The following is a 13,249-nucleotide window of genomic DNA, read 5'->3' on the forward strand; positions in this document are numbered from 1 at the left end:
AGCTAAAACAATTTTAATGGTAAAATTACAACTCACAAACTTAAATTACATGCACACTTGATTAAAACTGAGACTAGAGGTACAAAAAAAATTAAATAAAAACAAAACGAACATTTAAATATCTCGGCAAAATTATATATAAATAAAAAGAACGCCAACACATACAGTAAAAAGCAAAAATTATACACTCATAAAACTACAGCTGAAGACAGCTACACACAACCAACCTTTCAGCATCAAAGATAAAAACACACTAAAAGTAAACAACGTCAAGCGGTACAAAGACTGACAGAAAATTTAGGCTAAAAACAACGGGACAGCAGAGGAATGGTTGTTTAGAGTCGGAACTCGTAATTTGATATTTAACGTTTCCAAAATTAGCAGTTCGTTGAGTTCCTTTGTTTGGCCAATAATTTTAAAATCTTCGTATTTGATGGTGCTTTTACATTTGATAATGTGGTTCCTTATATAAAAAGTTTCCGGGTTAGATAGCTTACAACCAGTTCTATAACTAACGCCCCGATGAGAATCGGCCCTGACCCTGAGAAGACGCCGGGTAGATCCAATATATTTTCCCAGATTACATCTGGGACAAGTGTATTCATAAACGACGCCCGACGTCATCAAAGGGCAGAGCCGATCCTTAAACTTGAAGAGCGAGCCAATGGTCTTAGGATTCTTAGGTATAAGCTTTAGATTTATGGCTCCAAAATGTTTATGTACGATCTTAGTAAAATCTCTCCGAAAATTGTCGTTTAGTAGATACGGGAAACTGGCATAAAGAGGTAGCTTAGGGACGTTAAAACGTGTATATATATATATATATATATATATATATATATATATATATATATATATATATATATATATATATATATATATATATATATATATATATATATATACGACAGTATATATATATATGTATATATATAGATACACATATGTACTTATATGTTTGTTGGTATATGTACATATAATATATATATATATATATATATATATATATATATATATATATATATATATATATATTGCATATATAAAAATATAAATATATAAATATATACAAATATATGAATATATCTGTACAAGTATATATATATATAATGTATATATATATATATATATATATATATATATATATATACACTAAGAGAGCTAACACTCCCAAGGCAACTAGCCTTTGAAGAATAAATTAAAACTCCCAACAAACAAACTTAATAACCTTCTGTTACTTAAGTTTGCTTGCTGCTACACACTGACAGTCGGTCGTGGAAAATTGCCCCTTCAATCTCATTCTATTTATCCCTTGTTGCTTCTAATCCTCTGTTGAGCTCCATGACTGATAAACTTCTTATTCCGGGTACTGACCTGAACTCGGAGAAGATGCATGGCCACCTACAGTAAATGACATGAGGCACTGATTAAGATGTCCGCACTTCCTGTATGACTTGAGACACAGATTAACTGCCCAGCATTTGCCAAAAGAGAAAGTTGGACGTACCCAGAATTCATCTGGATGCCTTCTGGGCTCAAAAGCCAGCGATCCTAGGAATTGATAAATAGCTCTCCATCGCAGGGCATCGAGAGAGACCAGAACACCGCCAAGCAAGTCACATCTCTGCTTCCCGCTCCTTCAGAGCCAACATCCATCTGTGGCTGAATGACTCAGTCCAAGTATCTAAAACCCAGTGGCAACGTGCCCGTCCTTACATTGGTACGACTGTAGGAGCCATCTCTTCAGAATTAGGTATGGTAAGGAAGTGAGGTTGTCCAGTCACTTAGCTTTTTCTTCTCCTAAGCGTTTCTGTTTCCGAGTGCAACTCTTACATAGACCTGATCTGTCATGTTAAACTCATGTCACAATTTATTCAGTAGTGTTTTATGAAAAGAGGATTTCTGTTGCCCTCAGCACAAGCCTCTTATCCCCGCTAGGATAAGTGATTATATGCCTATCTCAGTTGCAGAACGGAGTGCTTGCCACTGTGGACCCTTCTGCCACAAATGTATGCTTGTTGGCTACACCACCGAATTTCTAATTGCAACCTTATGAAGAGTGCCATTGAAGTTTAACCCCCAGCGCCCAGTTAACATCTATCATTCGTTTATGTGCTACGGCAGGACCCCCAGTGGCCTGCCTTACCTTTCCTTGTCTTCTGATTTTGTATTGTAAATACATGTAATTTAGTTATCATGAGAGTTTCTCTCCAGATTCCCTCTAGAGTAAGGTCCTAAGCCCCTGTACCTTCTCATCTTATTTTATCCTTGTAGGTGATACAGTCAGATCAGCAACATCCTTGTGAGACAGGGTCCAAAGTCAACATATTTTCTTTCCCCAAGAACGAAGAACTCGCAGCAAAATGGATACGAGCCATAAAACGAGAAAGCTACACCCCGACCAAATATACCAAAGTGAGCATAAAAATACACTTGACATTTACCTCATTACTATTGAAATTGTAACATCGTTTGTGGAAAATTGGTTTAGTGTTTTGCTAATAAAATCAATATGCGTAACTTAGGAGGATCATGAACTTATTATACAGCTACATTTGCATTAATTACTATGATGTATTTATTTGTGATAATCGGACACTTTAAATATTCGTTAATGGGCAATAGTTTTAATATACTGCAAATCTGTTTTCAGGTTTGCAGTTTACATTTCGTGCCAGAGGATATTATATGGGAAAAATCCTGTTATGACAAAAATACTGGCACAACTTCGTGAAGGTGCCATTCCATCTCAGTTACCTAACTGTCCCTCGTATCTGTCCGGGCCATCGATGGCATCGAAGAGAATCTCCAGATTCGAAGAGAGCAAGGAGGGAGCAATCAGCGATGCCGACTGCAATAGCAGAGAGTGTTGCAATAGACATACATTCTGTATACAAATTCTAGGCTATTCAATTCTGTTGATGAGCTTGTTGGGAAACTACAGTTTTTAGACACTCAGTATTGGACTTTGATAAAAAATAATGAGGGACTTTCAATTTGTCGTGTTGCGCAATTCCCGTGCCCAAAAACAATTCTATCCCTAATGATAAAGAATAACTGCACAGTGCAAGCTTTCGTTCAAGACACTGAAGTGAATCGATTAAGGGACTTGAGATTCCCGTAGAAGTTCATGATACTAACGCACTTGAAAAGATATTGGATAACTTACGTAGAGCGGATAGCGATAAAAGAAGTTAAAAAAACTTGCAACAGCATTAGTGTTATTCAGGTGGTGATTTCATTTTCATCCATTCTTTTAGATGAACCATCATTCAAACATTCTACCGTACTGAAATTTGTTTGTGAGCAACTGCATTTAATGACTCTTAATAAGATGGATTATTCATCTGAGTTAGTGATATTTTTCTCCGTCTTCTATAATTGTTCTCCCCAGGGATACAGGCTCTTGAGAGATAAGAAATTTCTTAAATTACCTAGCTACTCCACCATAAAAAGGGCGTTTGTTTAAAAAAAATTCAGTCCGGCCACGGAACAAGATGATACAAATTTCTTGATGTACATCAAAAATAAATATAAAACATTATTGCCCAGTGACAAAGTAGTGATCCTGATGGTTGATGAAATTCATCTTAAACCATATTGTGTTATAAAGGAGGGAATATTGTTGGCTCAGCCTTTGATAGCAGCGAAGTTTTGTTTTTATGTTAAATAGCGTACGGTCTAAATTCAAGTACGTTGTGCATATTATTCCTACTAATGTATGAAAGCCCAAACTTTGCATAATATATTGAAGAAAATAATCATTGGATTGGAAAAAATAGGCTTTACAGTATTCTGTGTTGTGACCGATAACAACGCCATTATTGGAAAAGCTATGTCATTTTTTGCCCACCCACCAAAGTTATCAATTGTGAATCACTATCCTTGTCAGAGTGGTAGGCCTCTCTTCTTTATGCATGGTTCCGTGCATTTGTTGAAATGTATCAGAAATAACTGGGTAGCCCAAAAAGATACGAACCAAGCAATGAAGTTTCCTCCCTTCTCCATTGAAAATAATACCTTACAAACAGAACTTTATTATGCACCTTTTATTACTTTTGAAGAAACTTCCAAAAGTACTGTAGAGAACGGCTCACTTTTGAAACATTCATAAAGCTCTCGTTAAAAGCATCATCTCCCTCAAGCTTCGAAAACAAAATGTTAATTTAGTATCACAAATATTTAATGAATATGTGATTCAGACATTGCTGACTGTGGGTAAAAATCACTGCTTACCTTATTTTGCACACGTCTCTGAATATATAAAGATTTTTTATACAATAATGAATGTAAAAATTCCATTTAAAGGAAAAAGACTGAATCATGAATATGCCACGCCCATGACTAATAATAGTGAAGACTTAAAGTTTCAGTATCTGATAGATTTTTATGCTTGGCTGGAAATTTGGGATGAAACTAAAGAATTCACAGCATTGAAATATGCAACCAATGCGATGTTAGAGGTAACAAATTACTGCCTGACTGAATTACATATGGAGTATGTGTTGACAGGGAAATTTCAAACTGACAATCTCGAATCTAGGTTTGGGCAATATCGACAGCTTGCAGGTGGCCACTACAATATTTCTGTACGGCAGGTGTTTGAATGTGAAAAGAAGCTGAGGATGATGTCTGTTCTTAAACAAAAATTACCATTCCATGACAGAGCAGTACATGTAGCCATTAATGACGAAATTAATTGGAATGATTTAGAAACCACTCATACTGTAAAAGGTACCCTGCGTGACATATCTTTGCAAGTAACACAGAATGATATTGACAATTGCAAGGGGGTATTTCCAATAATCACATATTTAGCAGGCTACTGTTGTTATTCTGTTTACAAAAAAGGGAAATGTAATTCTTGCAAAGAAATGATCACTGGAGCGCATGATGAGGAGGTCTTTCCAGAAAATCACGACATCTTTCGGGAATGAGTAGGGGCTCTTTATTATATCCTCATGATACGGCAGCAAATATTGTTATGTAATGTTATATAATAATCAATAAATTAACGCAAATACCTAAATTCAGAACTTGTAATGATCAGAGAAATTTTGCCTCAGCACTCATATATAATATTCTTGTAGACGATGAGGCTCTGTTTCCAAATGAATTTTGCGACTCAGGACACAGCACTGAACAGACAGAGAAAATGATGATATGGGCTTCTACAAACGTATTAATAAATAATTATTTTCGTCAGGAAAATAACTCGATTGTAGCAATCAAAAACTTAACCAAAAAAAGAAAGTTGGAGACTGTTACAAAAAAATAAGATATTGTTTCCCAAAATACTTCCAGCATTTCAAATAATAATTTAGAGAGTAAATTATCATTTACTTTTTTTTGTTTATTCCATATTTATAGCACCAATTTATGTTTATGATTATGCTCTGTAAAGTCACTGCTTCTTTTTGTTTACTTACATGTATATAACTTATCTTAATGTACTGTTTTTTTTGATCATTATAATTTTATCATCCTTAAACTATTTCTTTTATTTATCATCCATAAATTAATTCTTTTATATATCAACCTCAAGTAATTTCTTTCATTTCCTATGAATGATTATCAATTATACCATAGCAAGTCAAGAGGGCTTCGCAAATGTTTAAGAAAGTTCATCCGGGATGCGGATTAAAGCACAACCATCTCGGACTAACTCGGCACCTGGGATCGCCTTTCGTTATCGCCCTTTTTCTGTTTTTCTTCTGTCTTTATCAGTAGTTTTCTGTATGCCTTTGTGCCTTCGTTAAGATATTTAGTTTATTCAGTTATAGACTCGATTCCATTATAATCTCGGCCAGCTACCCAGCTGACTCTAGCAGCTCTAGCTAAACTAAGGCAAAAAAAATTAATATACAGTATAGCCTATACGAGGACTCCTAACACACGCTTCTTAAGAAAATCACATAATTTTATAAAATAACTTTAAAGCAATAAAATGAATATAAAGAAATCATTTCTTCAATCAAATTGAAATAAGACATTCAAATGTACTGTAAAACAAACTAGAATTTGCTAACCAAATTAAATTACATAGGCTTTACTCAGTCCTCAGTCCTATTCTACTCAGGTGGATATCGCCCTACTATTTTATGGGATTCGATAAATAAATTTTTTCCTTTCCTTCTGATGACGACGAAAGTCATACATAGTATTTCTTAGTTAACCATGGGAAGGTGGATGTAGACTTGTAAAGTCCCCGCTCAACGGTTTTTCTTTGAAAAACCTCCCGTTTTCTACGGTGCCTTTTCCTTCTGACCCTAGGTCGCAGTACCTAGCTATATTTTTATCATGTAATTACGCATTTATTACTTACTCATTTGTGCCCTTATGTGTTGTGTATGTGTCAGATCATTTATGTGTCTAATCTATTCATTTTATTTTTTGTCACGTTATCTGTATGTACCTGTCCTGTTTTGCATAGAGAATAATTGACCTCAGGTCACCTGTATGTCTTTGTATGTCTTTGTACTGACGTCCGCACGCCACTTTATAAGTGGGCTGCTTCCTCAATAAACCAGCAGTAAATGTCTAACTGCTCTTTGTTTTGCACCCTCTCACAGTGGTGACCCTGGAGTTCCCGGAGCCATTAACGGACCCAAACGGCAACTTAGTTTTGGCCCGATGAACTACCCCACGGCCCTAACGGACTAACTACAGCGCTTTAACAGAGTGTTCGGGCATACCGACCCTCGTCGGCAGATCACCGGCGTCATTAGCAGACCCACACGGCATGCTCCCAAGCGTGTATTGACGCGTGGCGTCATTAATTAAGTCTCCGCTGAGCAAGTTTTCTTTGGTGACTTTACAAACTCACCCTCCAAGTGAGAGTGCAGAAGTGAGCATGGACGCAGGCATTCCCTCCCACATACAAATAACCGCGAACTTCGCAGAGTCTGATATCTTCCTTGCGCAAAACCCACTTGCGCCCTCCCCCACGCCAAAGCCCGCGTGCTCCTCCAAGTCGGCACCGCGGAGATAGAGCGATGTCCCTCCTGACGGATCCACCCTTAAAGCTGCTGCCGTTCACACACCACAACCTGTCATCATGGCTCTACAGGGTCGAGGGGCAATTTAGGGTGGCAGGTCTGACTGACAAAGTGCTGCAGGCAGACATTGTGATCAATGCCTTACTGGAGGAGATTTACAGGAAGGTCGCCCCACGGGTGACGTCTGCCGCAAGCCCTGCCACCTACCAGGAACTGAAGGCCTCTCTTGTCGAGACCTGCTCCCTGCTGGTCTCTGAGAGAGAGCTGCCCGCGCCCTCGACCTCGTCCACAACCCCCGGCAGGACACAAACCTCCTGGAGACGTGGCACGCCATCCAGGACCTTCTCCCCTTCCCAGGACGGATGGCAGCAGCAGGCACACGGAGATAAGCCTGTCGAGGGAGATCTTCCTCCGTCAGCTCCTCCCGGAGGTTCGGGGCCAGATCTTGGAGCCCTACACCCTGCCAGTCGAGGAGCTGATTAAAACGGCACTCAGCTGACTGACTCCACGAGGGCAGCCAGGCATCCATGCCCACACCCCCATCAACTGCCTCCAGCTGGAGGAAACTACGACAGGGGAGGTCAACGTCGTCGCCAGGAGGCGGCCACCCCATCACCAGAAGAAGGAAATGCCAGGGCCTTGCTATTACCACTGGCGGTTCAGCAAGGACGCCCGGAACTATGAGGCCCCATGCCTTTTCACCCATCCAAAAAATGAGTTAAGTGGCGGCCACCAGCACAGGCCACCATGGCAGCAGAAGCACCCAAGAGCCCCGCACCAGTAGGTTTCTACGTCTGTGACACCATCTCCGGCAGGATGATGCTGATGGACACTGGGGCCACGCGGTCCGTGTTCCCGCCTTCCAGAGAGGACCACAAACGCCCACCAGACCCGGCTGCCTCCCTGACGGCCGCCAATGGGTCCCCCATCCTCTCCTATGGTGCCAAGCTCCCGTCGGTCTCCATCCTGGGCCAGAGGGTACAAGTGGAACTCATTGTCGCGGACGTGAGGACCCCACTCCTGGGTGCGGACATCCTGGCCCACTTTGGACTGGCAGTTGACATCGGCTGCAAACGCCTGCTGGACACTGAGTCCTGCCAGTCCCTTCCCCTGGCTCCAGGCCCCAGTCTGTTCCATCGCTCCACACCAATACGACTCCCTCCTGAATGAATTCCCTGAGGTATTCAAGCCCGAACTGCATCAGGTGCCCAGGGCCCCAGCCAAACATGGGATATACCACCACATCAAGATGAAAGGTCCCCCGACGCACGCAAAGTTCTGGAGGCTTCCCCCTCGCCGCCTTCAGGAGGCCAAGAACGCTTTAGCTGAGATGGAGAGTATGGGCATTTGTAGGAAGGCCTCCAGCCCGTGGGCCTCTCCCCTTCACATGGTGCAGAAACCGGATGGCTCCTGGAGACCCTGTGGTGACTACAGGTGGCTCAACCTCGCCACAGAACCAGACCACTACCCTCTCCCAAACATGCAAGACCTCATGACCTCTTTCCACAGGGCCAAAATATTTTCAAAATTGGATCTTTTAAAATCCTACTTCCAGGTACCAGTAGCTCAAGAGGACATTCCCAAAACCGCCATCATCATGCCCTTCGGGTCCTATGTCTTCGCCTTCTCCACCTTCGGCCTGAGGAAGGCAGGAGTGACTTTTCAGAGACTGATGGACAGCATCCTGGGGGACCTGAACTTCTGCGTCTGCTATGTTGATGACATTCTAATTTTTTCCAGGTCCCACAAAGAACACCTGCAGCACATCCGGAAGGTCCTGCAGTGCCTGCAGGAGAACGGCCTCGTTGTCAGGTTCAACAAATGCACCTTCGGCGTCAACAGAGTCGACTTCCTGGGCCACGAGGTATCACCGGGAGGCGTCCGCCCACTCGCATCAAAGGTCGAAGCCGTCGCCAGGTTCCCCACCCCTATCTCTGTCAAGGGTGTACAAGAATTCCTCGGGATGGTCAACTACTACAGGAGGTTCATCTCCGGGGTCGCACACACCATGGCCCCCCTGACGGAGATCCTGAAAGGCCATCTGAAGACCTTAGTGTGAGGCCCCGACGAAGGCCGCCCTCACCAAGGCAACCACCTTAGCCCACCAGGACCCCAATGCCCCCCCTCCAGCTAACAACGGACGCCAGCAACGTCGCCTGTGGGGCTGTCCTGGAGCAGGTCAGCAACGGAGCCCCTCAGCCCATTGCTTTCTTCAGCAGGAAGCTCAGCCCCGCTGAGTCCCCCTGCTATAGCACCTTCGACAGGGAACTCTGCTCAGTGTACCGGGCGGCACACCACTTCAAATTCCTCCTGGAGGGTACGCCCTTCACAATTTGGACGGACCACCAGCCACTGGTCCACGCCTTCACAAAGCTGGGGGATGCATGGCCCTCCAGGCAGCAACGGCATCTCGTGGCCATCGCGGAGTTCACCTGCACCATCAAGTACCTCCCCGGCAGGAAGAACCCTGTAGCGGATGCCCTCTCAAGGATTGAACTCAATGCAGTGCAGCTCGGGATCGACTACGAGGACCTCGCCCGGGAACAGGCCACCGACCCAGAGGTTCCAGCTTACCGCACCGCCATCACGTCGCTCAAGTGGAAGGACGTGCCCCTTGCCCCTGGGGGCCAACACTGCTGAGCGACGTAAGCACTGGCCACCCCCGCCCATTGGTGCCCACCTTCTGTCGTCGTCTAGTCTTCGACATCATCTATGGGCTGTCCCACCCCTCCAGCAGGACAACGGCCAAGCTGCTGGCAGAGAAGTTTGTCTGGCACGGCATGCAGAAGGACGCAACGACCTGGGCGAGGCAGTGCATCCAGTGCCAGACCAGCAAAGTAGGGCGCCACACCGAGTCAGGGGTGGGTGACTTCCCAGCAAGGAAGGCGTTTGGGCATCCCACGTCGACGCATCCACATCGACCCCCATCAGGAGGGCCAGGTATCTTCTGACAGTCGTCGACCGCTCCACCAGGTGGCCCGGCGACGCCCATGGAAGAAGCCACCGCCAGTGCGTGCGCCGAGGTCCTCCTCTCCAGCTGGATCAGCGGGTTCAGTGCCCCAGACCATATAACAACGGACAGGGGCCCAACCTTTCTGTCCGAGCTATGGACAGCCCTGGCACGCCTGCTGGGGACCACTCACCACAGCACCACCGCCTACAACCCCGCAGCCAACGGATTGGTGGAAAGGTTCCACAGGTCCCTGAAGGCGTCCCTCATGGCCCATTGCACCGCCAAGAATTGGAAGTACCAACTGCCCAGAGCCAACGGCAACCGTCCGCAGCAGAAAAAGTCTACAGGGAGTCTCTCGTAGTCCCGGGCGAACTCATCATGGAGGACTGGGACAACCTAACAACCCAGAGGCTCCCGCGACAGGGTCGGAAAGTTCGCCCCTGCCAGCGGACGTATACCAACAGGACGTCCCCCTTCATGCCTCCCGGTCTGTCCTCCACCACCCACATCTTCATCAGGAATGACGCCGTACGCCCACCCTTAACCAGGCCCTACAGGGGGCCCTTCCTCGTGCTAGTACTTGTAAATTTTTCTATATTTACTGTAACAGTAATTAGTAAGAAGAATTTTCTTTTCTTAAAATTATTTAGTGTCTATCTTAACCCCTCTTCTTTATTCTTCTATCTATGAAATTCCTACTTGAAAAATATTAGTCATGCTTGATTAGAAAACTGAAATATAACTGATAAACTCCTTGAAATGATTACATTACAATTTAAAATTTTACTTACATTCCCTCGTTTTGTAAATATTCCCCTTATAGTTAAAGGAAAAGTAAATTCGACGTTAGCTAGCTTAACCCCAATTTTTTTTTTTTTTTCTACAAAACCAACTAATCAAAGTAAGAATTCCAACAATATAAAAAAGTTTTATTCCTAAATCAACCGATGAAGGTAAACTTAGTAATAAAGAAATCAAATTCAGGGAATAATAGGATGATTGATGGATTTGTTCTTATTATAATTACTGAAATGTGACTCTTCTATTTCTTAGGTTATACCTAGTTTTTCTTTCTGAAATTTCTTCTTCAATTTCTTCAGTTAATTCTGGTCCCTTGGCTTCTTTAGTTCTCTTGACTTTGTTTTTATTTATCCAAATCCCTCTTCTTCTAATGATTCAGCATATGTGGTAGGTTGCTTATTTGCATCACCTTCACTTTTGTCTCTTGTATATCTGTGACTTTGTACGGACCTGTGAATTTAGTGGCTAACATAATTAATTCCACTTCTGAATTCTTTCTTGATGTAGACTTCATCCCCTATCTTGTAATCTACTGGCTTTAATCCTTCTTGATGTTTGTCGATCATGGTCTTCTGGGCTTCTAGATTCTTGTGTAACTGTTTATGAATTACCTTGAAATTACTCATTCTTATCTTCATGACGTCTTCAGAATAATTTGGCTGTATTGGATGATTCAGCCATGCATACGGTAATCTTGGTTCATATCCCATCAAAGCTTTTATGGGCGTTACTTGAGTACTGGAATGATTTCTAGCATTTAATGATAACTGGACTAAAGGTAAGTTGATATCCCATTCAAGATCCTGTCCTACTGTATGCCTTAATGCATCTAGAACCTTTCTGTTATTTCTTTCTACTAAACTATTGCTAACTGGATGATATGGTTGTATTGTTACTTTCTCTTCTTTGAATGGATCACAAATTTCTTGAACTAGTGAACTGTTGAATTCGGTACCACTGTCAGACATTATAAGTGTGGAGCAGAGTATCTACAAAAGATTTTGTCAAAGAGAGCAACTGCACATTCTTTAGCTCTGTATATCTGGTAAGTGCATCTGTATATACTAGTATATTCTTATTCCCTTTACTCGTAGTATGCAAGTTAGTGGTGAGATCTATTGCTACTCTTTCGAATGGAGTTTGTGGAATGGGATACTTCCTCTGTAACTGTTGCAAATATTGCAGCTTTTCACATAATTACTAACGTCTTTGTAAATTCCCTTCCAATGGAAAGATCCTTTAATTAATCTAACTGTCTCATCTCTTCCGGGGTGTGCTCTCATGTCATCATCTTGCATTAGTTCAATAACTTTACTTCTTAGGCTCTTAAATGGGTCATATCCTTCACACATTCAGACTAATACGTTGTCCATGATGTTCACTCCATCTATAGGACATCCAAATTTCTTACTTAATTCTATTTGCTCTTTACAATCAAATTCCTTCTTATTTTTTAAAAATCTGAAAACGTCTTTCAAATCTTCATCCTCTCTTTGTTTCCTTATGAAGTTTTGCCTGGAAAGTTCTTCTGTGTGATGCGTGGTAAATACATTGCTTATAGGTTCACTTGTCTTTGTTTCTTGGCTAATCATATTTACACTATCTTCTTGTGGGATGTATCTTGATAATGCGTCTGCTACTTTACTTGTTTTCCCTGGCACATAATTCATTTCTATGTCATAACCTTGGGCAGCCATAGACCATCGAGCTCTACACCCGGAGAAATTCGGATTCCTCAGCATTTCTAATGCAGCTGATTGATCAGTGAATACAGTTATCTTAAAGCTAAATGTTATGTATCTGACGTGCTTTAAAGCGTCTGTTATGGCTAAAGACTCTAGGTCTGTTACTGAGTAATTTAATCCTGTAGGTTTTAGTTTTCTACTGTAATAAGCTATAGCATGATATTTGTTATCATGCCTTTGCATTAAGCATGCTCCTATACCAGTACGGCTTGCATCTGTGGCTAAAAAGAATTCTTTACTAAAATCTGGAAAACTAAGTACTGGTGGGTGTGTCAATATTTCTTTCAGTTCACCGAGTGCTTCCTGTTGTTTGGTTGACCACCAGAACGGCATATGTTCTTTAATAATTCAGTCAATGGCGCTGCTGTGGTAGCGAATCTTTTATAAACTTTCGGTAAAAACCTGCTAGACCCAAGAATGATTTTATGTCTTTCTTACAATTAGGTGTAGGATAGTCTTTGACTGACTTAATCTTTGTCATTTACTTCGACACTTTTTTCGCTTAGAGCGTGTCCCAAGTAGCCTGTTTTCCTTCTGCGGAAATTGCACTTTTTTACTTTTAGTTTTAGATTTGCTCCCCTCAGTCTTTTTAGGACTTCTCTCACTAGTCTTATATGTTCTTCAGTTGTATCTGTTGCTGTTACCAAATCGTCTATATAGCAATGTACATCCTTGCCTAATAAATCACCTAAAATCTGATCCATTAATCTCACAAATGTTACTGGGCTTGACTTTAAACCAAAAACATTCTT

The sequence above is a fragment of the Macrobrachium rosenbergii genome, chromosome 2 (assembly GCF_040412425.1).
Source record: "Macrobrachium rosenbergii isolate ZJJX-2024 chromosome 2, ASM4041242v1, whole genome shotgun sequence".
NCBI classification, from domain to species: Eukaryota; Metazoa; Arthropoda; class Malacostraca; order Decapoda; family Palaemonidae; genus Macrobrachium; species Macrobrachium rosenbergii.